The sequence below is a fragment of the Heterocephalus glaber genome, unplaced genomic scaffold (assembly GCF_053883595.1).
Source record: "Heterocephalus glaber isolate CG9 unplaced genomic scaffold, H.glaber_assembly_v1.0 deba00000678, whole genome shotgun sequence".
Taxonomy (NCBI): Eukaryota; Metazoa; Chordata; class Mammalia; order Rodentia; family Bathyergidae; genus Heterocephalus; species Heterocephalus glaber.
This window is the reverse complement of record NW_028258157.1, coordinates 2,857,523-2,883,089: the sequence shown is the minus strand read 5'-3', so window position 1 is coordinate 2,883,089 and position 25,567 is coordinate 2,857,523. Positions and strand designations below refer to the sequence as shown.

Below are 25,567 nucleotides of genomic sequence, written 5' to 3'. Positions count from 1 at the left end.
ACAGTTTATGTTTCTATTTTCTTTTCTTTTTTCAGACAGATTTAAGAGAATAAGAAACTTGATCAAACAGGTGAAGGGAATATTTGAACAAAATTTATGAAGACAAGAAGCAAAATTAATAACTATTAAATTAATAACATCATTACTAAGGTAATTGGTGACTTCTAGATGAAAGATTGCATACATTGAGTGTATATAAAGACAATAAAATTGTATACATAAGAGTTCCCAGTGTGTGTGCGGGTAGGTGTTGAGTCCAGCTTACTCACCTCTTCCTAAGCCTTGGTTTGTCAGATGGAGCGACATCCACCCAGAGTAAGGGAAGAATTGCAACCTGCAAAAGCCAGAGGCCAGAAGAGTGAGAATAGGTGACTATGAGACCAGAAAAAAGTTTATGTCATGTTTTCGGAGATCAGGTTAGTGCGCCCATGAAGTGCCACATCATCACAGGGTGAATGTGTTGTGTGGCTGAATTAGCTGTCATGAGTACGTTAGGGAAGGTAAAAATTTAATGCTGAACTGTAAGGATGTAGGTATGTGTATCACAAATGCAGTTCAAGCAAATTTTATAAAAGTGTTGAGAGTCTTTAGTAAGACTCATACAATTCAGTGCTCACTTTAGCAATACATATCCCCAAATTGGAACAATACAGAGAGCCCTATGGTACTTGCATGGGGATGCCATGCAGATTTGTGAAGTCTTTTATATTTTTATAAGCCTTAAATACTAAGAGCACTTGGAGATAAGTGTTTCAAGCCTTAAAAGAAAATGATTTCAAACCCACACTAATATATCTTGAAAAACTATCTTTCAAAATTGATGGAGAAATAAGGTCTTTCCAAGACAAAGAGTATTGTAAGAAATTTATGACCACCAAAGGACTCCAAAAACAATTCTCAAGGATATTGTAGACAGAGACAGTGCAGTCAATGACCCAAAATGTCTAGTGGAATGAATCATTAGACAGAGTGGGCAGATAAGCAAAAGGGAAACAAAAGAAATCAACAACAGAAAAATAATGTGACTACAGGAGTAAGTCAATACCTTTCAGAAATAACTCTCAATATGAATGGTCTCAACTTCCCAATCAAAAGATATAGATTGGCAGGTTAAATTTTAAAAAGATCCAATGTTATTCTGCATACAAGAAATGCATTTAGTCCAAAAAGAAATTCATAGACTAAAAAGCAAAGGATAGAAAACAGTATTTGGTAAGAAGGAGACTAAACATAAGCAGAAATAGCTTCCTGTTTTCAGACAAAATGGGCTTCATGCTACAGCTCATCAGAGAGGTAGAGGAGGTCACTGTCAGAAAGGGGCATGTCAAGCAGGCAAAATAGTCAGCAAAGCAATGCGAGTGTTGAACCACACCATCAAACAAGTGGGGTTAATAGATGTCTACGAAGTGTCCCATTCCTCAACAAGAGAATGTACATGCTTCTTACCAGCACACAGAACTTTCTCCAAAACTGACTACATACAAGCCCATAAGGAATCAAAATAATACCACAAAGATGAAAATGGTAATCAGATAAAACTGGAAATCAATACAAAAGAAACCAAAAATGATGCAAATATATGGAGATTAAACAATACCCTCGTGAATAATCAGTGAGTCACAGAAGATATCAAGGAAGTAGAAATTTAAAAATTATATCATAGAAGACATCACCGAAATCCAAAAGATTATTAGTAATTATTTTGAATACCTGTACTCCAGTAAATTGGAGAATCCAGAAGAAATGGATAGATCCCTAAGTTTACTTGAATTACAAAATCTGAAGTGAGAAGATATAAAAATATTGAACAGTCCAATAACAGGCCATGAAATTGAGGCAGAAATTTTAAAAAGCCCTACCAACTAAGAAAAACCCAGTAACCAATAGATTTGTTGCTGATTTCTGTAAGAACTCCAGGAAAGATCTAACATCAATACTACTTACACTAATGGAATCGAGAGGGAAAAAATACTACCTAACTCCTTCCTGGAAGCTAGCATTGTTCTGATTACAAAACTAGACAAGGACTCAACTAAAACACTTACAGGCCAATCTCTCTAATGAACACATATGGAAAAATGTCCAGCAAGATACTGGCAAATGGAATGCAATAAATCATTATAAAGATCATACATTGTGACCAGGAAGACTTCATCTAGAATGCAAGGATAGTTCAATATGCATTTATGGTAAAATTTCTGAAGAAAAATGTATAGAAGGATCTTACCTCAATGTGACAAAAGCCATTTATGACAAACCTACTGCCAACATCATAATAAATGGGAGAAACTGAAAAATGTTCCTCAAAAATCAGAAACAAGGCAAAGCTGTCTACTATCATTGCTTCTGTTCAATGTAGTACTTGAAACTTTAGTCAGAGTAATCAAGCAAGAGAAAGAAATAAAAGGGATACATATGGGAAAAAAATAAGCCAAACTATCTTTATTCACATTGTCATTTCTAAAAGACCCCCCCAAAACTCCACCAAAAGACTCCTAGAACTAATAAGTAAATTCATCAATGTAGCAGGATACAAAATCAACATACAAAATCAATAGTGTTCCTATACACTAACAATGAACCTACCAAGAAAAAATACTAGGAAAACAATACTATTCACAATAGGTTCAAAAAATTAAAAACTTAGGAGGTAACCTAACACAAGACAAGTGAAATAATTCTTTAATGAAAATTCTAGTACTTTGCAAAAGGAGATCAAAGAGGACATCAGAAAATGGAAGAATAGCCCCTGTTCCAGGAGAGGCAGAGCCAGTATAGCCAAATGGCCACACTCTCAAATCTGATAATATGGATTTAATCCAATCCCCAATAAAATACCAACAGCCTTCCTCACAGAACTAGGAAAAAAAAATCCTAAAATTTGTATGGAAGAAGAGACCTAGAATAGCAAAAGCAGTCCTGGGTAATAAGAACAAAGTGGGAGGTATCACAATCAGGCATTTCAAACTATATGGCAAAGCTACCATGATAAAAAATAGCATGGTACTGGTACAAAGACTGACATGTGGATCAATGGAACAGAAGAGAGGATGAAACTATCTCATTTTTAACAAAGGGGCCAAAAATATATGCTGGAGGAAAGGCATCCTCCTCAACAAACCATGCTTGAAAAACTCGGTATACACATGCAGAAAAGACCCATAACTCTCACCGTGAACCAAATTAAAATCAAAAGGATCAAGGCCATATGTATTGAAACAGAATGCTTAATATTCTGGAATAGATAAAACTCTTGAAGGATATAGCACAGGAAGGCTTTTCTGAACAGAAACTCAATTGCACAAGAAAGAACCTCAAGAATCAACAAATAGGATAATGTCAAATTAAAAAGCTTCTGGGAGCAAAGGAAACAAACAGTAGGGTGAAGAGACAGCCTACAGAATGAGGAAAGAAATGTTGCCAGCTACCTCTTGGGCAGAAGACTAATGTCTAGAACATATAAAGAACTCAAAAAAATTAGATGTCCCAAAAAGACCCAATCAAAAAATGGTCAAGTGAAATGAATAGACACTTCTCAGGAAGAGTACATGTGGCCAATAAATATACATGAAAAAATGTTGAACACCCCTGGTCATTAATTAAACACAAATTAAAATAACACTGAGATTCCATCTCACTCCAGAAAGAATGACTATCATCAAGAAATCAAATAACAACAAACACTGGCAAGGCTGCTGGGACAAAGGAAACTTCCTGTGTTGTTGGTGAGAACTCAAACTAGTACAACCACTATGGAAACTGGTATGGAGATTAATCCAAATGTCAAAATCAGAAATTCTGTTCAACTTAGCTAGAAAGAGTTAAAGACCTCATATTACAGTGATACACAAATATGCATTTTATAGTTGAACAACTCACAATAGCTAAATCTTGGAAGTGACCTGCATGGCTATCTATAGTTGAATGGATAAGAAAATGTGGTATTTATAAAAATGGAGTACTGCTCTGCCATAAAGAAGGATAAATTTGAGTCATTTGTAGGAAAATGGATGCACCTCGAAAGTGTAATGTTAAATGAAATAAATCAGACACACAAGCTTTAATATCACGTGGTTTCTCTTATGTGAGAAAGCCAAGCTGTATGTAATTAAGGGGAAAATGTAAGATAGATAATAGGAAACAAGGTGGTCTTTTGCAAAGGGGAAGAGACCTTGGGGATGGAGGAAGCAGGAGGGTGATGAATGAAAGAGGAAGAAAAGGGAATTAGCGTGTGTCACATGTGTTTACCAACTCCCCACGACAAATGCCATCACTATATGCTGCAGACATGTGCTAATAAGGCAACATTTTAAAACAAAATAAAACCACCACAAATACAAATAGATTCCTACAGTTCAGTCTGCCTGGTCAATCTGAAAATAGTCAGTTTTCCTGCGGGTAGGACCTAAGAACTAATCCAGGATCAATCTTCTTTCAGTGGTTCTGCAAATCTCCCCTGTCTTTGTAGCTCCTTGGATGAGGTGCAACGTTTTGAAATCTAACTCTTCTTTCTGGTTAAATCTTACCAATTCCATTTTCAACTTTGACTTTGAATTATTTTCTTCAGCTTTTCTTATAATATCTGAATGGAATTAAGCATCCCCTAGTGAGTTTCAGGTTCAAGTCTTTGTTGAGAGTGAGGGAAGAAAACAAAACAAACAAAAATTTATATAAAAACAAAACAAAAGGCCAGTAATGACTTCTAAGCTTCCTCTTTAGCCAACCTGCCTCTTGTTCTCCTGCAGGAGTTTTTTTCCTATGTAATTTCCCATCCTTGTCCCTGATTTAGGGCCGCACTTTCTACATTATAGCCTTCTGAATATTCCTCTCATCCCTCTCTCCCTCCTGTTAAGCAACTTAGTAAGTATCAAGCCTGAGTTCTTTATTTTGCTTCTTCCATCCACATCCCTAAAGTGACTACCATGGTGACTTAAAGTGACATCTCTAACATTGTGATAGTGAAGCAGCTCCCCTTCGCACAGCAGACAGCCACAGGGCCGTGGGTGACTGAGGTGGGAGGGACTCAGTGAGTGCTGTCCAGACTGGACCTGCCTGAGCTGACAAAGCACCGTGAACTGCCCGGTGGGTGGAAGGAAGGTGGCATGTCTTCCACTTACATTGTCACACACGAGTGTGAAATTCTACTGTGCCTGATTTGGGTTTTTCTGAAATATAAGTTATGTTCACACATTTTTAGCAAACTCTATACATAAAATCATGACTTCAGTGCTGCTCTTTTCTTTCTCTACTCCCTGGTTTACCTCCTTCTCATGGTCTGCTATTGGTAATGTTCGTCTGTGCCATTTATTATATTCACACAAAGTTCCTTCACATAGAGTGCATGGTTACTTACTGTGAGTTCACTTTGCTTACTTTTCCTGTTTGAGTTCATTTCCCCATGGTTTTTTTCTCCTATCTCATCTAACAAAATATTTTGGTCCACACTTCTCCCTGAATATAATTTGGGCTACCATTATTCACAATTCTAGGCTTCATGATATTTGTAACATAAAGGCAGTGACAACTCCAACTATGTTTGCAAAATACTAGTGGTCCAGTGATTAAATTTCAGCACGAGTATGTTAAGCGTACTCTTGGGAAAGCTATTCAAGTCCACAGTTCTTTGTTCGAGTTGTGGTACTATTCTAATACGTCTCTCAAGAGTGAAATCCCAAGTAATTAGACATACACTTTTCCTTTCAATATCACTACTTAATCACTTGTTCAAATTCTGTTTTAAGGATGAAAACAAGCAGCAAAGATAAAAACTTATTTCTAAGTTTTCAAACTTTATTTTCCTGAGTTCCCTTGAGAATAGGGGCTCAAAATCAGATAGATATTGTTCCTGTGAAGTTAAAAGGAGATACTATTACCACACATGGTAAATAAATCAACATAAATCTAAGACATAGAACAAGACGGACATTCGCAAGACACCAGAGAGCAGGTTTGCAGAATATGAGGATTAGCCAATTGCTCCCTAACGTCAACCCAAGGTCCAGTAGAAATAATCATTCTGGCATCTGACAGGAGAAGTCAAAGGTTGGGATTTAATTCCTCTATAGTCTGATTTTCCAAGTTCATTGTGCAGGTGCTTAATAAGGCATAATTATTTGTTACCTTTAAAGAGTTCAGAGCCAAGTAAGATGTAGACTCACAAAAAAGAATGCTTGCAGGGCTATTATTCTGGTGAGAACACTGTAACCTTTTTGTTAAGGACAATTATGTTAAGGTCATTACTTTGTCAAGTTGATTTCTTTGCCTACAAAAAATATGGAATGCAAACGTATTAGATTACATGGAGCTACTAATGTCACCCGTGAGTCTTCGTAATTACAAAGGAGAAAGAGTTTGAGGTCAGCAGAAAGAGCCCTCGGTGACTGGGTGATTGGATAAAAATACTTCAGGTAGACTTCTAAGTGAAAAGGCCGTGGAAACGCAAAAATTTCCAAGCAACCAGCAGGATTTATCACAGGAAAAAGAGAGCATGCAAGGGCAAAAGTGAGTGAGCAAAAGGGAGGAAGAGAAAGATGTTCCTGCAGCAAAGCTAATGAATTCAGACCATAGGAAGAGTGAGTTCAGTAGAAGTTCCGTAAGCTCAGTAGGCATAACATCAGAAACTTAAAGGTACCCCATGAGGCACATTTTCTTCTTTTCATTTTTTTCTTTTCTTCCTTAGAAGTTATTTAAGCCAAAAAATTTAACACAGTCAACAAAAAGAGCAGGGACTCAGAAAGGAGAAGGACTGAGTCTCAGTGCCAGCTTCCTGGTTTCCAAGCGTGACGTGACTCTATTTCACTGTCTCTGTGGTTTCAGGTAATGATGCACAATTGGGAAATTAGCAGTGCTGAAGTTTGGGAGGCTTTCAGAAACTTTTCTCACTGAGTTAGCCATCTCAGCAAAATTGCTACTGTTGGTCCTGTGTCCTAGAAATGCAGGGAAAAGGGTCGTGAGGCATGGTCCTGACTGTGGAGTGCTAAAAACATTGGAGAAGTAAATATTTCTTGAAAAGCGAACTCACACTCAAGATAGCATGCAGCGAGCCCTGGCTTTGGGGGTTTGTGCCCTTGCTCGCTCCCCTGGAATCCACCCGACCCTGGGACCCGGGCGGCAGCATGGATGTTATCCAGGTCTCCGACTTCAGCCTCACAAAGACCTGGCAGTTTCTGCTGCTGAGCTTTTCAGCAGCCCTGAACCATCATGCAGTAAATCTGCCCTGGGGTCACGGGGACAGAGAGGGTGGCTTGGAGGCCTGGCTCTGCAGCTGCCTCTGCCCAGGGGCCGACCTGGGACATTCCAGGCCCAGCAGGCACCTCACTCCGCGGGCCAAGAGGCTAAAATCAAGGCCAGAAAAATGACTACAAAGTCCAGTGAAAACATTGGAAGACATAATAAATCACGGTTGTTTTAGCCCACTAGATAGGATTTTTTTTACAGTAGCAGAACGTGAAATGAGCCAGAAAAAGAAGGTGTCTCGCTGTGCTGTTCAGGAGGAAGCCCCCAGGTACACGCGCTCCTGTGTACTTCAAAAGGGGTCACGATAGCAGAGAAATTGAGCTTTGAAATCTGTTATTGTCAAATAATAGGGTTATTGTCAAAGCAAAACTGTGTTTAAAGGAAAAACGTTTCACATTGATTCAGTTTTCGTATTTAAATTACACACACACAATTTCCCCTATTTTTAACATCTTACATTAGTACAGTTCACTTGTTGCAGTGTGTGAACAATATTGATACATTACTAGTAACAGTCTGAATGTTTTCAGAAGTTTTCAATCTCTGCCAAGGTCCTTTGTTTCGGGATGCCATTTGTGGACCACAGAGCACTTAGTCACAGCAACTTCTCGGGTTCTTCTTCAGAGCCACAGGTCCAGACTTGGCTTTCGATGCCTGTCATGAGGGAACAGTGGACCTGCAAGTATGAAAACAGGAGGGGACTTCCCTTGGGAAAGGCACCTTTACACGTGTGAGAGTTACAGATCTCGAGGTGAGCGCACCTGCTATTGGGCGGCCCTAACTCCAAGGAGCATTGTCCTCCAGTGACGGATGGCGGGAGACAGGCCAGAAGACACCAAGGCAGAGCCATGGAGGCCCAGCTGGATGACCCGAGAGCCAGGCACAGACTCTCGGGGGCAGGGCGAGGCGCGGCCGACAGGGCACGGCTGGGCTTCAGGCTGGTGCCCTCCGGACGCCTGACACGGTTCATATTTCAAATCACCGCGTTTGTGGTACTGGCTGTGGCAGGCCACCATTTTCACAGTGCGGCCGCTGAGGTCCAAGCTGGGAGTCGCCTGTGTTCACCGCTGGGTCAGCCTGGGCCAACACCTGCTCCAAGGGACACAGGACAAGGTCCTGGGAGACAGACACCAGCTGCAAGCTGTGCCTGCTTCCTCACAGCTGAAGTTTCCCCATCACCTGCGTCGGGCACTCTCTGCACCACCTGTCCCCCCTTTTCATGTTTTACCTTTTGGAAGGAATTTAGACAAATTAAAGGCCTGATTAAAAGGGAAGGACATGAGAGCTATGGCGGCCACTGAGAAGGTGGAATGGGATCCTGAGCGGCTGCTCCTGAAACCGATGCTGACCACAGTGCAGAACGGTGCAGTTGTGCTGGGAGGGCTAGGAGAATGCTGTGCCTCTGAGATAAGACAACAGTAGAGGGCCGAGCTGGAAAGGGGTAGGATTTTTGAACAGATAATGTAAAGAAAGGCTAAGGAGTCCACAAATTAGTCTTTCCCCTTGAGAATGTAAAATTCAACTCAATTCAGCAAGAAAATCAATGATGAGGTTTAGTATTTGCCAGACACCCAACCTGGACTAGAATAATCTAAATTTAGCAAGATTTACTTTCTGTCTTAAGATATTTATTATTAGAAAGAGAAGGTCAACATATGAATAAGATATAAAAATAAATGTAGCAATGTGGGATATTTTAAAAGGGCTGTACAAAAGTAGCATTCACATGCCTCTGAAACTCAGGCAAATTTCTAAAGATCAGATGGTATTTGAGAGAAAAATCACTAACCACAAAAACTGACACATTAGCATGACCTAAGAATGATTGTTAGAATAACGCTCAACTCTGCAGTTTCTGAAATGCCATTTATCACGGACCCAGAGTTGATTGGACTTCGGGCTAGAATCCAAGCCAAGAAAAATCACAAAAATATAAACTATAATGAAAAGTATTAATTATATTGTGAACTAAAACTGTCAGGCAAGCTTTATGTGGAAAAATTAGATGGAAAACCAAAGTATCAAAAGATGGTTTGGTAAGCTCTGAATGGGAAAATGGCAGATCAGTCATTTGTATGGGCTCGATGTGTAAAGGCACTAACCTGGAAAATTTCAGTTCCACGGTCTTAAAAAGTAAAAACAGCAAAGAAGCCCTACATCAAAGGGCCCAGTGAAGGGAAGTGAGCCCGGCCCGGGGCTGGAAAACACACTGAGCTCCCCAGTGGCTGCTGTCAGCGCGACTGACTCTGCGGAATAGCGGAACAGCGTCACCTCTCTCCCTACCTTGCAGTTCCTATTACACTTGTCTGCACACTCTGGCACCCAAGAAAAGTACTTGTCACCCAGGAGAACTCAGGAATAAATGAGCTTATTCTAGTTATTTACAAAGGAGTTGATTATGGGAAGAAGTGGAATTAATTTAAAAGCTACTAGAAACAATGTGCTTTGAACTAATTTGATACTTCAAAAAAAGGAGAAAATACCCACTTGAAATAATCTACTATTGAAAAGCCCTTCTCATATTCATGAATATATATACTAGAAAATACATTCATGGAAAAGTTACAATTTCCTTTGCAGGATTCTGTGTCCTGTTCTTAATTATATGGAAGGGATGAAAGACAATTGCACTGGGGGAAGGTTGAGGTGTCTGTGGTCTCGAAGCATGGTTGGTGTTTGTAAGTAAAGAATGGAAAAAAGTGTCATAAACCCAAACTCGGAGGTCCAAGACTAACTTGGTCAGGAGACTGTCTCTACGGACTGAGTTAAGCCCTTTAAGAACTTCTCTGTTTTATTTTCTCCATCTGTTTTACCAGACTATTGGGAAGATTATTTAGTTAATGTTGAAGACTGTATTTATCAATTCCACCAATGCCTGCTCCTTCAGGGCGAGAGAATTGTAAATGATGCTCCGGGACTGCCCCAGGGTTAGGAGCTGCATTAGGCCAGCCGAGTGCTTTCGGCCCACAGGACAGAATACGATACTCAGTTCTGGAGCATTTGGAATTGTGTTTCAATAATTATTTCTCCTGCTAACTCCCTCAAGTCAGTTGGGTTTTCCACTTTGTGGGTTTGACAAGCAATTTGTTTTTATGGTGGTGGAGTGCTTGAGTGGCCTCAACATTAGCTGGAAAATGATTTCTCTGAACAGAGACTGGAGCGACACAGGTGCTGCTCGAGGGTCATCGCTCCTTCTACAGATCCATGTGAGAGAACTTTTCCTTTTTAGCAGTTAACCAAGAGCTTCCTCTTTCCTTTTGTGAAAGAAATTGTCTAACTTGTAGTAACTTGGTCTCAAACCACAGACAGGAAGCCCCAATACATCACTGTTAAGTACAGTTCTGAAAGATACAGAAGGCAGAGAAACAGAATTTGATGAAACATCATGCTGAGTACTCCTTTGTAAAGCAGGTTTTATCAACAGCCTGCATTAAAAAACTCCACCACCGATATCATTCTGACTGAGCCAAGATGAAAGCACAGAGCCGTGCATACCTCTGATTCCAGCTCTCGACATTAACTCAGCTCTCCGTCATCTGAAACTAAAGATGAACCCTGTTACTTCAAAACAAGGTCCAGGGGGAAGACGGATACTCCACACACTCTGAATCAGCATACAGCATCTCTGTTTTGTAATAAAGACTAGTAAACAAAATCTCTCAAATGAATGCTCCACCAGTTCTTCAGTCAGCTGGGTGCCGTTTGTTAAATTACCTGTGTCCCCCACCTCGGGTGCTGTTCGCTCACCAAGCATGAGCTCTTCCGGATCGTTCAAGGCCATGCCCAGCTTGAATAAGCCTGGAAATGTCCCTGGGGGCAATGTAGACTCCAGGCCTGAGGCTGGCTTATGCTGTCACTCCACCAAGATATTGGCACACTTTCCCTTCTTTAATTTGTGTTTGCAGAATGGTGACATCAGGTAAGTTCAAATGTCCTCCCAGAAGTCCAGCCTCAGTCCCTCTTTGTGTGTTTAATTTGTACTCTTCATGGTACTTCTGTGTATTACAGTAGCTTTTTACCAGTTTTGAATGAAATTTCGGACATGACTGAAAAGAGCTCTAGATTTATAATTCAAACTTAATCATCCCCTGGCTTTCTGGCTGGCAGCCCTGAGGTGGATTTTCTCATCTCAGAATGCAAACACTGCCTTGTGGTGCTATGGTGACTGGCGTGGCTTCACTGCCATCCCATCAGCTCTGCAGGTCTGCGTGTGGGTGCCCAGGCCTGCGTCCAGGTCAGGTCAGGAAGAGCGGGAGTCTGGTGCCTTCCGGTGGAGGAGACTGAGGAGTGGTGGAAGGTGTGGCTGGCCGGAGGAGACTTAACAGAGGTGGAGGCCAGGAGGGGTCCTTCTGCTGCCTGCTTCCTAGTTCCAGTCTTTTCTCCTCTTTACCTGCATCTCAAAAGGACGCTCCTGGCAGGGCGTGGCAGCTGGAGCTCCGTGCTCAAGCGTGACCTTCTCAGGGAGCCTTCCACCTTCTCTGCATCAAATGGGCTTTCCCCCTCCACCCTCTCTCTGACAACGCAGACGCCTCCGGCCTTTGCACCCAGAAACCCGCTGGGTGCCCAAGCACAGTTCCCAGCACGGTCCACCCTCCTGGGAGAAGGGACTTGAGTGGGCCCAGGACAAAAAGGAACTGACAAAGACTTGAAGCAGCAAGCGAGTGTGGACAGTCTGCTGCCTAATGTCGATGTGTTGTGCGGTGCTTTAATAATGTAAAGTGGGAGCAGTGTCAGGTGAGTTTCTTTTCATGTGCAAGCATTGTTTGAAGGATTTTATTACACTTCAAATTGATAGATAAAATTGTTTATGTTCAACATGATATTTTGAGGTACATACACATTGCAGAATGACTAAATCCAGCTAATTCACCTGTGTATCCATGCATGTGGCTATTGTTTTCTGTACCGAGGACATTTTATTTTTTTTAATTTTATTGGTACAACTTAGATATACATAATGATCACATTCATAATAGGGAGTTTGTACCTGTACATGATATAACTTGATTCTTCTTTTTTTCCCATTTCCCTCCCCGAAACCCCTCTTCCTCTCCTTATTTACAAAAGCTTTTAAATCCACTCTGAAGAACACAGTTTAGTGCTAACCATAGTCATCATGCTATACAACAGACTTCTTGGATTTAGTCCTTTAAGCTAACTAAAATTTTGGATCATTTGAGAAAAATCTCTCCCTGTCCCCCGACCCGTCCCCTCAGCCCTGATGAGGATCATTCTGCTCTCTGTCTCTGTGAGGTTGACTTTTGTAAGATTGCATTTGTGGGTGAGAGCCTACTGTATTTGTCTTTCTGTGTCTGGCTATTTCACTCAGCAGAGTGTCCACTAGGTCTGTCTATGTTTTAAAAATGACAGGATTTCCTTCCTTTTTATGGCTGAATAGCATTCCACTGTGTGTGTGTGTGTGTGTGTGTGTGTGTGCGATACATTTTTTTTATCCTTTCAGCCACCCATGGATAGTGAGGCTGACCCCGCATCCTGCCTATAGTGAAGAGTGCTGCAGTAAGCACGGGAGTGAGGATTACTCTGTGACACACGGATTTCACTCCCTTGGCTATTTCTCACTATTAGATCGCTCGATCTTTGGCCTCTGACACTGCGAGGAATCACTGCCCTGTCTCCCCTGAGTTGCGTCCCTGTAGGAAAGTGCAGTGATGATGCCTCTCTCTCTCCAACCTCCCAGTGTGTGTCGTGCTTGGCCTTTCCGGTTGTGGCCATTTGTCCTGGGATGAGATAGTTTCTCATCACAGCTGAGACCTTCATTTCTTTCATGATTAACACTGTTGAGCATAGAGAAATGTCTGTTAGATCTAATGAGCTTTTAAAAATTGGGTTATTTGTTTTTGTGCTACTGAACTATTTGTGCTCTTATCATTTGTATTTTGGGTATTAACTTCCACATATATGATTGGGAAATGCTTCCTTTAATTTTGTAAGTTATCTCTTCACTCTGTTTGCTCCTTTGCTGAGCAGGTTTTTACTTTTATGTAATCTCATTGTTCTATTATAGCTTTTCTTACCTGTGCTTTTGGGATCCTATCTAAAAAATTGTTATCTAGACTAATGTTATGGACATTTTCCTGTATGTTTTCTTCTAGTAGTTTCATTTAAGTTTTGCATGTATATTTAAAACTTTAATCCATCGTAGGTGAATTTTTATCTATATTGTGAGATACTATCTAATTTCCTTCTTTTTCAAGTGGATATCCACTCTTCTCCACAATATTTATTAAAGAGACTGTCCTTTCTCCATTTTGTACTTTTCCACCTTTGACAAAAATCAGTTAATTAGAAATGCATGGATCTATTTCTAGGCTCTCTATTCTGATTCACTGGTCTATGCATCTGGTTTTATCCCAATATCCTGATGTTTTGGTTACTATATCTTTTAGTAAAGTTTGAAGCTAGGTAGTGTGATGCCTCCAACTTTGCACTTTTGCTCAAGTCTATTTTGGGCATTTCAGTCTTGTGTGTTCCATAAAAAGTTTAAAAAAGTGTTTTTTTCTCTTCTTTCTATGAAGAATATCATTTGTATTTTGGTACGAGTTACCTTGAATCTACAGATTGGTTTGGGTAGTATGGGCAATTTAACAATATTAATTACTATAATCAATAAAAATGAAATATGCTTTCATCCATCATGTCTTCTTCAAATGCATTCATCACATATTATGGTTTTCAGAATAAAACTCGTTCATCTCCTTAGTTAAATTTATCACAAGTATTTTTGTAGCTTCTGTGAGTGGGATTTTTCTTAGTTCATTATTATTGTACAGAAATGATACTGATTTTTGTATGTTGATTTTGTCTTGAAACTTTACTGAATTTGCTTATTAGTTCTAGTGTGCTTTTGAAGTCTTTTCAGCTATCTGTCCATGTTTACTCTTGCTCTTTTGTAACCTCTTTCTCTTCCCATGTTTAATCTTGAATTTCTTTACATTTGTTTTCTTCAAAATTAAATAGTATGAAAAAGTTTTTGTCCCTCCAATCACTCCTTTACCTAAGTGTATATAGGAAAGCATTGTGAAAAAGCCTTCTACAATATTGGGATTTAAGGCCCTACTGGTCTATTTTGAAAAACTGTGAACTATCAGCAGAGCTGTGATGTGCTTTCAGAAGTGAGGATGGAAACTGAACCTGCGAAGCTGGTGACACAATGGCCTAGGCATTTGTGAGCTGTTAAGTGGTATTCCGTGGGGTCCCAGCCCCTCAACAGTGTTCCCTACATATTTCCACCTCTTCAAGACTTTTTACAATTGTCTCTTCTGTAGTCATTGCACAGAAGAGGTAAATATCTGTATCTGAAATAAAATCTTCCTTGTGGGAACTGACTCACTACGAAGGAGTGCAGGCCTCTGTAGATGCCCACAGGTCAGAGTAAAATGCAGAGTAGATGAAATCTCACCTGTATGGAGCTGGAACTCATATGCAGTCTTTATAAGGAAACTCAATTATCACCTGTCTACAAAAGTAATTGCATTATATACCCATGGTTATTAGCTTATCTTTACCTAACGTAAGTACTTATTGGTTTTCTTTCCATTAGACATTATTTTTAAAGCATTTGTTTCAACAAGAGTTTATAATGTTACTTGTACATGTTAAACTATGATAACAAAGCCAACTTTGTATATCCACTAATTAATTTAAGAAAGAAAACATGCAAACACACATGGCAGCTCCTGCCTGTAGCTCTGGGAGACTGAGGTTGGAGTGTCCTAAGTTTGAGCCCAGCCTGGAAAACTTACTGACTTAGTAAGATCCTGTCTCAAAATATAAAGAGGGCTGGGGATGCAGGTTAGTATAAAGGCCCTTAGTTCAGTCACCAGTACTAGAAAAAAAGGAGAGAGAGGGTAGGGGAGGGATGTAAGGAGAGAGAGAGAGAGAGAAAGAGAACTTTTGTACCCCTGGTATAAGTTAGTGTACTTTTTCTGTAGAATCCATTATCTCCTTTTTCCCCTCTGCCACTATATTTTCCTGCCTGAGGTGACAATCCAGGGAAAGATAGAGGGGCAGTGATCTTTGCCTGTTCTTCTCTTACTGTTTTCAGTTTTTACCATTAAAGTACGATGTTTCCTCTGCCTTTTGTTGACACCCTTTAACAGACTGAAAAAGTTCTCTTGTGTTTCTAGGTTGCTGAAATATTTTTGTCAGGAATCAAAAGTGAATTTGTCAAATGATCTTTTCTAAATACATTGAACAACCACATCATTTTCCTTTGTTGTGTATCAGACATTGACTACACATTCTTTTCTTAGGTTTTTATCTGTCTTAGTTCATGTTTGCAGGACATCATGATTGTATTCATCATGAAAGGTTGCTACACGTGTGATATAGGTGATACACAACACATAGAATTCGTTGTATGTCCCCTTGTCCTCCTCTCCTCCCTCCTCCTTCCTTCTCTGGGTTCTGTTCCCATTTGCAGTTCTCTTGGGTGAGGACTGACTGGCCTTGTGTGAACTTGATGTGATGGTTTATATCTTGATGTCTTCTAAAGCCTCAAGTACTCATAGGTGAGATCATGAGTGTGTAATATTCATGTGTAATACTCATGAGTGTCTAGCTGAATGTGATTTAGGAGGTGAAGCTTGGTTAGAGGAAGTAGGTCACTGGGGGAGTGGCCTGGAGGGGTCTCTCTCTCCCTCCTCCCTTGATCTCTTTCTGCTTCTTACCACCATGCCATGGACTGTTTCTCCTTTCCTATGCCACCCTCCTTTGAAGGCAGCTGGGTATTGATTGAAACCTCTGCAACCTGAGAGTTCGAATAGACTTTTTCTTCTTTAAGTTGTGGCTGTCGGGTATTCTGTAGCATCAAGGAGGAAACTAACTAGGATACTTGCATCCCACTGATATAGGGCAGCAAGTAATCCAAATATAGTGTCCAAATAAGCAAAAATAATCCAAACAAGGGAAATATAACTCCCAAACTTGTTAGATATCTGAAAAGTGAGTTCATGTTCTGTAAAATTGAAGAATGAATTCTACGAACAACGGAGATTAATAGTAGGAAAGATTTATTGAGCAAAAGATACCTTCTGTCTAAGAGAGACAGAAGGGGGATCGGCAAGTGCGTTGCCCACCCACCCCACTTTTCAGAGGTGTTTTATGGGGCAAAGCCACTGGTACAAAGTGGGACAAAACTATAAGACCCAATGGAAAATTGCAAGATTGGCATGAGGTGGGACAAAACTATGATCAACCAATAAGATTACAAGTACAGTCACCCAGGTAATATTGATTAAATGGAGATCAAATAGGAAAACAATTCATGTACAAGGAATTTCTAGAAAGGAAATGGGCCAGGAAAATTGATGTCCATTTAGAATATCAATCACTCCTATTCATTTCTAGGGGAAGTAGTGCCTCTTCTCTTTTTATAATGCTAACCAGTGAATGTGCCTCAGTTGTTTTCTATGCTGAGGGCCCAGGTTTGTCTAACTGCCTTATAATAATTTCTAACTTAGCTGTCTGTGGCACCACAAGTTATGACGTGGGGAGATTTCAGGTCCTATCCGTGTGAGTCACGGCTAATGCAAGTGGGGACTATGGGAAGAGATCCCATGGCCAAGGGCACAGTGTCCCACAGCAGGTGTTGGGGAGGGATAATGAAAGAGAAGAATGTTACCTCCTGTATCCTAATTTTACTGTATTTTTGGTAGTCCTTACCACTCTATGATAAAAGCAATTGTTGAGTCAAATGTAAAATGTCATCAAAATTCATTTAGCATTTTATAACTTGTTATAAGTCACAAAAGAAAAAATGGAATCAACAAACTGCCAGAAAGCCATTGTTTTAAAGTTTTTAAAATTCTCTCTGCAGTTTTACTACTAAAAACAGCTAGTAATAATCTTCTTGATAGATTAAGGCCAATTGTTAAACTAATTTACATTAAATTGAACACACTGGACACAGCAGATTATCATAAACTGACAATATTTTACTTCTCATCCTATCCTTTGGCACACTGCCAAGTTTGTAGCTAACTGACTGTTTTCTGCCTTCAGTAAATCAGCATTTTAGAATAAATGACAATGGAATAAGCCCAAGTGTGTGTAAGTAATGAACACGTTATTGGTGTGGAATTTAAAAAATGAGGGGATATTATGCGGGTTTGGCAAGGTGGAAAAGGATAAATGAAACAATACAATACAACCTGAAAAGCAGTGATTTCACCTCCCATGTGGAGAGGAATGTTAGGAAAGTTTTCTATCAAACTTTTACAAATTCAAACAGAGATAATTTATCCCTCTTGCAAGAGATACATCCCTTTGTCCAAACCTAATTATTCTCTTTGATTGTACTTTGCCTTACTCAAATGAGAGACACCATACAGTATTTAAGCTGTGTGCTTGATTTATTCCTCTTAACACTATATTTTCCAAGTGCATCTATTTTCCCACAAATGACCTTCTTTATAGCTGATAGCATTCCTTTATGTATGGATACCACATTTTCTTTATGCAGTTCTGTGTTGATGGGTAGACAGACTGCTTCCAGGATTTAGCTATTTTGAATTGTGCTGCTATCAACATTGGCATGTATGTATCATTGTACTATAATATCTTAAGCTCTATGTGAAAGATATCTGGAAGGGGGATTGCTGGGTCATACGGAAATTCTAATTTAGTTTTTGAGAAATCTCCATACGGATTTCCATAACTGTTGTACTAGTTTACATTCCCACCAACCTTTTAGTCTTTTGATTGGGGAACTGAGAGCATTAACATTGAAAATTATCATAGCAAATTGTTTATGGAATCCTGCCACTGCATTATTTTTCAGTGCGGATTCCTTTTCTTTTGCTACTCTCCCATTTAGGTGTGCATGTTCCTTTGGGCTCTTTGGCTCTGGCCCCCCTACCCCATCTCTGTCTGGATTCTCTTTTCTGTAGTTCTGGTTTAGCAGTCATGTATTTCTTTAGGACTTCTTTGTCCTAGGAAGTATTTACTTCTCTGTCAGTTTTGAAGACTGATTTTTCAGAATATAAAAGTCTGGGTTGACAATTGTTGTCTTCTAAGATTTAAAAAACTTCACTTTAGGCTCTCGTAGCCTATAAGGATTGTGTTGAGAAATCCACAGTTATGCTGATGATGTTGCCTTTGTAGGATATTTGCTGTTTTTCTCTATTGTTCTTAGTATTCTCTCTTTGGTTGAATTTTTGGAATTTTGATTATGATGTGTCGTGGAGTGGTTTGTTTTCAGGCGTGGTTATTTTGACTTTTGTGTGCCTCTTGTATTAGAATATTGAGTTTGTTGCCTAGATTTGGAAATTTTTCTGCTATGATTTCAGTCAATAAAATTTTTATTATATCTTTTGTGTCATCTTTAATTTTTCTTTTATTCCTATAGTTCCAATGTTCATTCCTTTTGAGTTTTCTAGTAGCTGGAGAATCCAGCTTTCATGACATCTTAATTTTTTAGGGTATTATTGACTTATGATCTGCTTCATCCTTCCTTTCCTTGAATTGTTCGGTCCACACACATGCTTTCCATTGAATTTTTTAATTGTTTCTTTGGTACTGGGAATCGAACTCAGGGCCTTGTGCTTGTGAGGCAGGCGCTGGAACTGTTGCACTTTTCATATCATCTATCTGCCTGTTTTTTCTCGTAGTTTCTAAGTATTTTCTAAATGGTCATACATGTATTGCATTGTCTTGCTTAACTCAAATTATTCTTCTTTAAGCCTCTGAAAATTTTATTGGTAAAATCCTTTACCTGTTTGATTAAATTCTCTTTGGCCTCATTAAACATCTGATGCATTTGCTTACGTGTTCTTCTTTTATCTCTTCAAACATTGTGGCTTTATGTTTTTTAGTTCTTTGCCTATAGGTTCCTCTAATTCAGTGTTCAGGATATTAGTTTTGGGGAGACAGAGATTTGGCGAGGACATCTTGCTGCTTTGCTTGTTCGTGTTTCTATTGTTTTCCTCCTGTGGGTTGAAGACCAGTTAAGAGAGAGAAAGTCACTACTGTGGAGGTCCTTTAGTTGGCTTCCATCTCCCCAGGATGTGTTCTTCAGCTTGATGATGATGCTGTGTCTATGCCACTCTCCAGCCTGCTCAGAATGACAAGAGAGAGTCTTCATGATGTCCAGTCTTCTCCTGGGGACTTTGTCTCCAACACTGCTCAGAGAGAAGAAAACAAATCACAATAATATTGAGTATGCAAAGAGAAAACAGATATTGGCATACGTTAAAAACCAATTAAGAGCAACAACTTTGTAATCATGAACAACAGAAATCAGCAATAATAACGGAGTCAAAGACTAACATGCTATCGACATACCATAGAATCAATAATAGCTACAATTATGCCATGTTTAACAATAAAAACCAGATACACAGTAGCAATGCAGACACATACAACCAAATGTTGACATACAGTAAATGCCTACTGCTATACCATCAACAATATAAAAGAATTCAACAATAGCATAAAATTACTAAAGCTTAATAAATAGCTAAAATTAATAAAGTTAATAAAAAGGAGAGAATGAGAAAAGAGCAAATGAAAGAAGTAAAATTTGAAACAGTAACAAAAGGAAGATGAGGAGAGGAAATGAGATGAATCAATTTAAGAATAAAAAATATTAATGGAATCAGCTAAATTTAACAGAAAAAGATAAACAGAAAAGAAGAGTAAAAAGTAATAAGAGCAACAAGCAAAAGACAGAAAAAAACCCCAAACTAACAGCAACAACAAAACCCAAAAACACAAAGGAAAAGAGAAAGGCGGCCCTAAACCGCCTCCTCGTGTTGGGTAGCAGATCTCTCCCTGGTGGCACTGGGTCCTGAGGCCCAGCTAAGGCCTGTTTTGCTCTGGGAAGCCAAGTCCCACTGCGTGAGGTGGGTCCGAGGGGTGCTCTCTGCCTCGGGGCTGCGTTCCCTCCAGCGGTGTCCGCGTTCCCGTCCCTCTGGTGCCCCAGGCCGCTGCTTCGTCCACCTGGCTTCACGGCCCCGGGGCCCTGGAGGAGCCGCCCTTTCCCAGAGGCCCCTCTGCCCCTGCCTCTCAGGGTGGGACCTGTGCAAGAGGCAGGCTGTGAGGGAGGCCAGGCAGCCTGCTAGACGCGATGACAGCACTTTCAGCCCCGTCCCCTCTGAAAGCCACACGACTGTCCTGGCCTCCTGGCCCAGGGCGTGGGCGGCCACGTTCTTCACAGCCCGCCCACTGCTGCTTCAGCTTCCCAGGCCTCTGTGCTGGCCCAGCCTCTCTCTGTGACTGGCTGGTGTGGCTGTCTCCCACTGTTCATAGTGCTAGGGTGACACCAGGGACCCTGAAGTGTAGCTGTTCTGTCTCTGGATCCTGAACAATAAAACCCTTCCCAAAATGGCTTCGGACTGTATCACCCCAAGCGGAGGAGTCCGCAGTGAATTTCTTCTGCAACTCTAGCCTGTGAAGTGGAGGCAGGCATTTCCAGGGTAAACATCCACCCTGCTCCCACAGCCTGCAGTACCATGGGCGTCCCTGGGGCCCTCTGCCCGTCCCCCTTCCCCTGGTGCTGGCTCACCTTGTGTTTGTGGAGACAGAGCCCTCCCAGGAGCCAGGTTACCTTATGGCTTTTGCTACATTGTCCTCTGTTTCTCTGTAGCCTCCAGTTTTCCTGTCTGCTCTTTCTTGATGTCTACGGTTCTACTTTTTTTTTTCTTTGCTAAATTGTTGTTTGTCAGGTGTCTTGATACCGGGTCCCAGAGAGGCTATACTTTGCTTCCTGCCTTTAGTCCCATTTTTTTCTCTAAATTCTTTTTATACGAAGTTGACATCTAATCAAATAAATTGCCCTATGAAGAGGGATGGCCACATGTTCAAAATCAAGGAAAATACCCCAAACAAACAACTCCTGATGCCCAGAACTGTCCAAAAGACAAGGACTTCCATCAGTAGAGTCAAGAGAAAAGAAAAATAAAGATAGAAAAATAAGAAATAAGATGGAGGATTTCAGCAGAGCATTGACATATGTCATTGAAAATCAAGTGATTCTTGGGGCCGAGGATTTAGCACAGTGGTGCCCTCACCTGCCCTGCAAGCCCAAGGTCCTGAGTTTGATCCCCGGTACCAAAAAAAAGAAAAAGAAAATCAAGTGATTCTTGTAGAATGGAAAAGTACAACATAAGAAAGGAACATCTGGGGAATAAGCTTATAAGTGGTTGAGATGCTGTAAAACTAGAATAAGAGTGGATGGTTTTAGGGCTGGAGCCGCAGTTAAGTGGTCGAGTGCTTATCTTACACACACAAGTCCTTGGGTTTGATCCCCAGTACCCCAAAACTAGATGAAACTAAGCTAAAATAACATAAAGCAAAAATAAAATACTTACTGATGTTGATTCAAGAATAAGTAAATTAATAAATAGAAGAAAACAGTGGTTAACAATCTACATGAAATAGACAAATGACATCTGCTTTTATATGACCGTTGAACTAAGCACAAATTTATATTTTCAAATGGTTTGGAAAAATGTTTGTGAATAAAAGATAGCATTTTTGATATGTAATATCTGCACACACAGAACCAGGTGCTGAGGAGAGAAGAAGGAATTTCCAATATCTAGTTTTCTTTACTCTGAAATCTTGAACCATGGAAGTACGTGGTCTAAGTTGAATATTATAATGTGAAGTAGAGTTCCAAACTTTAAAAATACTGATGATGACAAGAGTTAATGATATCTAATTATATGTTACATTTGTAGAGCACATACATGTCCCAGGCATTGGTAGGCATCGCTTTGTTTAATCCTTACATTTATCCCACTTCTCCTATTCAGGGAAATCGAATTTTAGTAAAATTGTCTTGTAAGTTTTCCATATATTTGTCCCTTTAAGAAAGATAGTGAGAGTACTTATATTTGCCTTCAATTAGTCTAAGAAATTAAATATTCAGATAAGCTTCACTATACTTTTTAATATTACCATTTCCTCAAGATGTTTCCTGGTAAACACTGTAGAGGAGCATGTATTCTAAAATTTGACTGAAAATGACTTTCAATGGCAACATTATATATCTTTTAAGGCACCAAATAGACAGGGCTGTGGATCCAAAGTTTTGTTGATGACAATTGCAGAATAGGAATAATCTCCTTCTAGAGCCATAAAGCTACAGGCAGAAGTGGACCTACAATCATACCGCTGTCAGTGTCCTTCCCCCTACCCTAGGAATGATCTTCAGAGAAGATCATTGATCGTGGTGGGTTGAAAGCCATGTGGAAAGCATTTTCTTCACCAACATTTGAGATTGGAAATGATCTTAAGTTCATCTTCAGAAAATCATTATGTAATATTTAGTGAGTTGCTTAACATCACCCTTTGAACAAAGAGTTAACCATAGAAATTCTGTGCCTAATTTTAACATTTCACATTTGTCCAACAAACAGATCAATACACTATGGGAGAAAGAACTAGACTCTACTTAACCAATATTATATTTCTGGATTCTTGCTTTTTAAAGTGTGTTTAATATCTGAAAGAAGATCAACAAAGGGCTATTCTTTAATGTTTGTAAATAATTCTTAAAATATCACAAAATATACTAGCATTAGGCTATGATTCTCTGAGAGCTTAGTATCTTTGAGCTGTATGTTAGTACATTTGTCTAATAATTCCACACAGACTTTACACATCATAACATAAATAGCACTGTATTAGTCACTTTCTCATTGCTGGAACAAATACCTTCCACTAGAAAATTAAAGGTGAGCAGGTTTATTTTGGCTCATGGTTTCAGAGGGTTCAGTCCTTGTTTGGCTGGCTCCAAAGAAGCAGCAGGATGGTGGGATGGCATGGGAGAGGAAAGATGCCCAACCCATGGTGTCCAGGAAACAGAGAGAGAGAAGGGAAGATCTGAGAACAAGAGTGCACCCTGTCTGGACACAGCCCACGGACCACCTCCTCCCAAAAGGCCTATACTCTAACAGCACATTCCGCTGTGAACTGATCACTGACTACTCCACTGATTACTTCCTATCTGCACTATCAAATCACTTTCAAGAAGCTCCACCTGTGAACATATGAGACTTTCGGGGGTATTTTAGATCAGAACCATGGCAATGAGTTTTATTGTTTAATTTTGGGTCCCACAATTTCAGGATGATGGTTAATTCTGGGTGTAAACTTCACTGGATTGAGGGGGCCACCTGGAAGGTTGACAAAGCACACTTGTGGGGTGTGTTTGTGAGGGGTTTCTGGGACCCTTGGTGCATGGCCCAGTGAACCTGGTGGGGAAGACCTGCTGTGGATGTGAGAGGCACTGTCACCAGGGAGATGCAACCCAAGGTGGAAGAAAGGTGAAGAGCCTCGGGCAGACATGGTTGGTCCTTCTGGAGGGTTGTAGATTGTTGCCCACAGACTCGAGTCCTCAGCTTTTGAATGAGGCTGCACCAGTGAGACTGCAGGGAACTTAAGGGCTTCGTCTCTGACCAGGCAACTCCTCTGGGCCTGGTGTTCTGAGGCTTCCAGCTTCTTGGACTGAGCGGCACTGGCTTCACCCTCAAGGCTGCAGGCACAGCTGTGGGGCTACCCAGTTTCCAACAGTGTGAGCCAGGCTGCAAATCCCACCTTACAGGGCTACACATGTCCTGCCCTGTTCCCCAGGAATCCCTGACTGTACAGGCCCCTCGTTCTGTGCTCATTATCAATTACTTTATAAAACGAGGCTTCCTGTAGAGCTGCCTCTGTAATAGCTACTTGTGCTATTTTTAAAAGATTACCAGACACAGGGCTGTCAAATAATTGCTGTGTACTAACATATCTGCCTTTTAAGAATAAACTTACTACATTTCACTTTATAAGTTACTTTAGTGATTTGTATGTATGATTTAAACTAATTTAAATTCAAAATGATATACCAATGGTGAATAAATAAAATTACTTTACATTATAATGCTGAATTCCATCTCTTATAAGAAATTTTATTTTAAAAATAAATTGTAATTTCCAACAATCATAATAAATAATAAAAGAATAAACCCAACTGCCTCTAATACTGAATTTCATTTGAAAACTATATTCTCTGGAATGATGATATAATGTTTTTAACAAGTCTCCTGTGTTTCTAGATTTTTATTTTTATTATTTACTCAGGAAGTGAACATTGGACTTCTAAATTTTACTCTGATTGCCTCTTATTTCTTTACAGCTTCATTCCACCTGAAAATAATCTAGCAGAAGGTCACACCTCACCAAGCCAAGGGAGATGGAAACACTTAAATATCTCTTTGGAGCGAGGAAATGGAATCTTTATTACGTCTCTCTGTGCACTGTGCCAACCTCGCAGCTCCACAGCACAGTGGACTCACAGCAAGCCCATTCATGTCACACCTCTTACCCTTTCATTAACCTTTCGGTTTTTATGACCTGTTAGGCATAGATACACATCTGTTCCGCAGACCAAATCCATACCTAGCCACCTGCCTAAATATTTCAAAGGTTACTAGTAAAAATACTTTGAGTGTAAAAACGGTGCCTACTTTCACTTTAAAAAAACACATTTTCTACGCGTCATACTCCTCAGAACTCTGTGCTCAGCACCTCTGTTGCTTTATACCTATGGCTAGTTAGCTCTGGTTTACATGAGGCATAACATCCTAGGCTTTCTGTGTGCTGCATCATTCATAGAAGAAAGGTGCAAATAACCCATGGGAATATATGAAAATTTAAAAAATATTTGTATCAAACTGTCACTTTTACATGTATTAAATTTCCTTGGTTCAGATGTAATAATAGGACTGTCAGATACACGATGTATTAACTATAGTTATTTCCTTATTTTTTTCTGAAATTGTATTTTATTTTTCATAAAGTAAAAAAAAAAGATTTTGAAGGAAATTTCAGTACTATTTAAAAATAGCTTGTTTTGCCCCATTTATTTCAAGACTATTTATTAATTTTTTATTTTCTCATTAAGTTTATTGGTAGCTTTTAGGTATACAATATGATGGCATTCAGCATTGGAGGTTTGTACCTTTACATGAGTATCTTGGTTCTTATTTTTCTCCCTTCCCCTGCCCTCCCTTAACCCCCTCCGCCCCTCCTTATTTACAGAGACTTTGTCTCCATTTTTCTCTTTTCCCTTCTTTCCTTTCCCCTACCCCTCCCACTTCCCCTTCCCCTTTGGGCCTTTTCTTCCTATTTAGGAGTCAATTAAAGAGCACAAGCTTGATGTTATGTCACATACTTGTTTTTTTCATTAACGTTTTCAAGATATTTATTCCATAAATATTCTACCTTAACAAAATTTGTGAATGTTAAAAAACTAAGGAATACACTCAGTAGTTAATAAATCTAGATTGAATCAAAGACACCACAGGTACGCAAACATCATCAA

General features: G+C 39.9%; 1 non-coding gene across 1 annotated transcript; it reads left to right on the top strand.

Annotated features, from left to right (window-relative positions):
• The first annotated feature begins 609 nt into the window (after positions 1-609).
• Positions 610-713, top strand: LOC147829186 (U6 spliceosomal RNA). The gene has a single exon (XR_015449456.1). It is a non-coding gene; the product is annotated as a U6 spliceosomal RNA (small nuclear RNA).
• Positions 714-25,567: the final 24,854 nt, after the last annotated feature.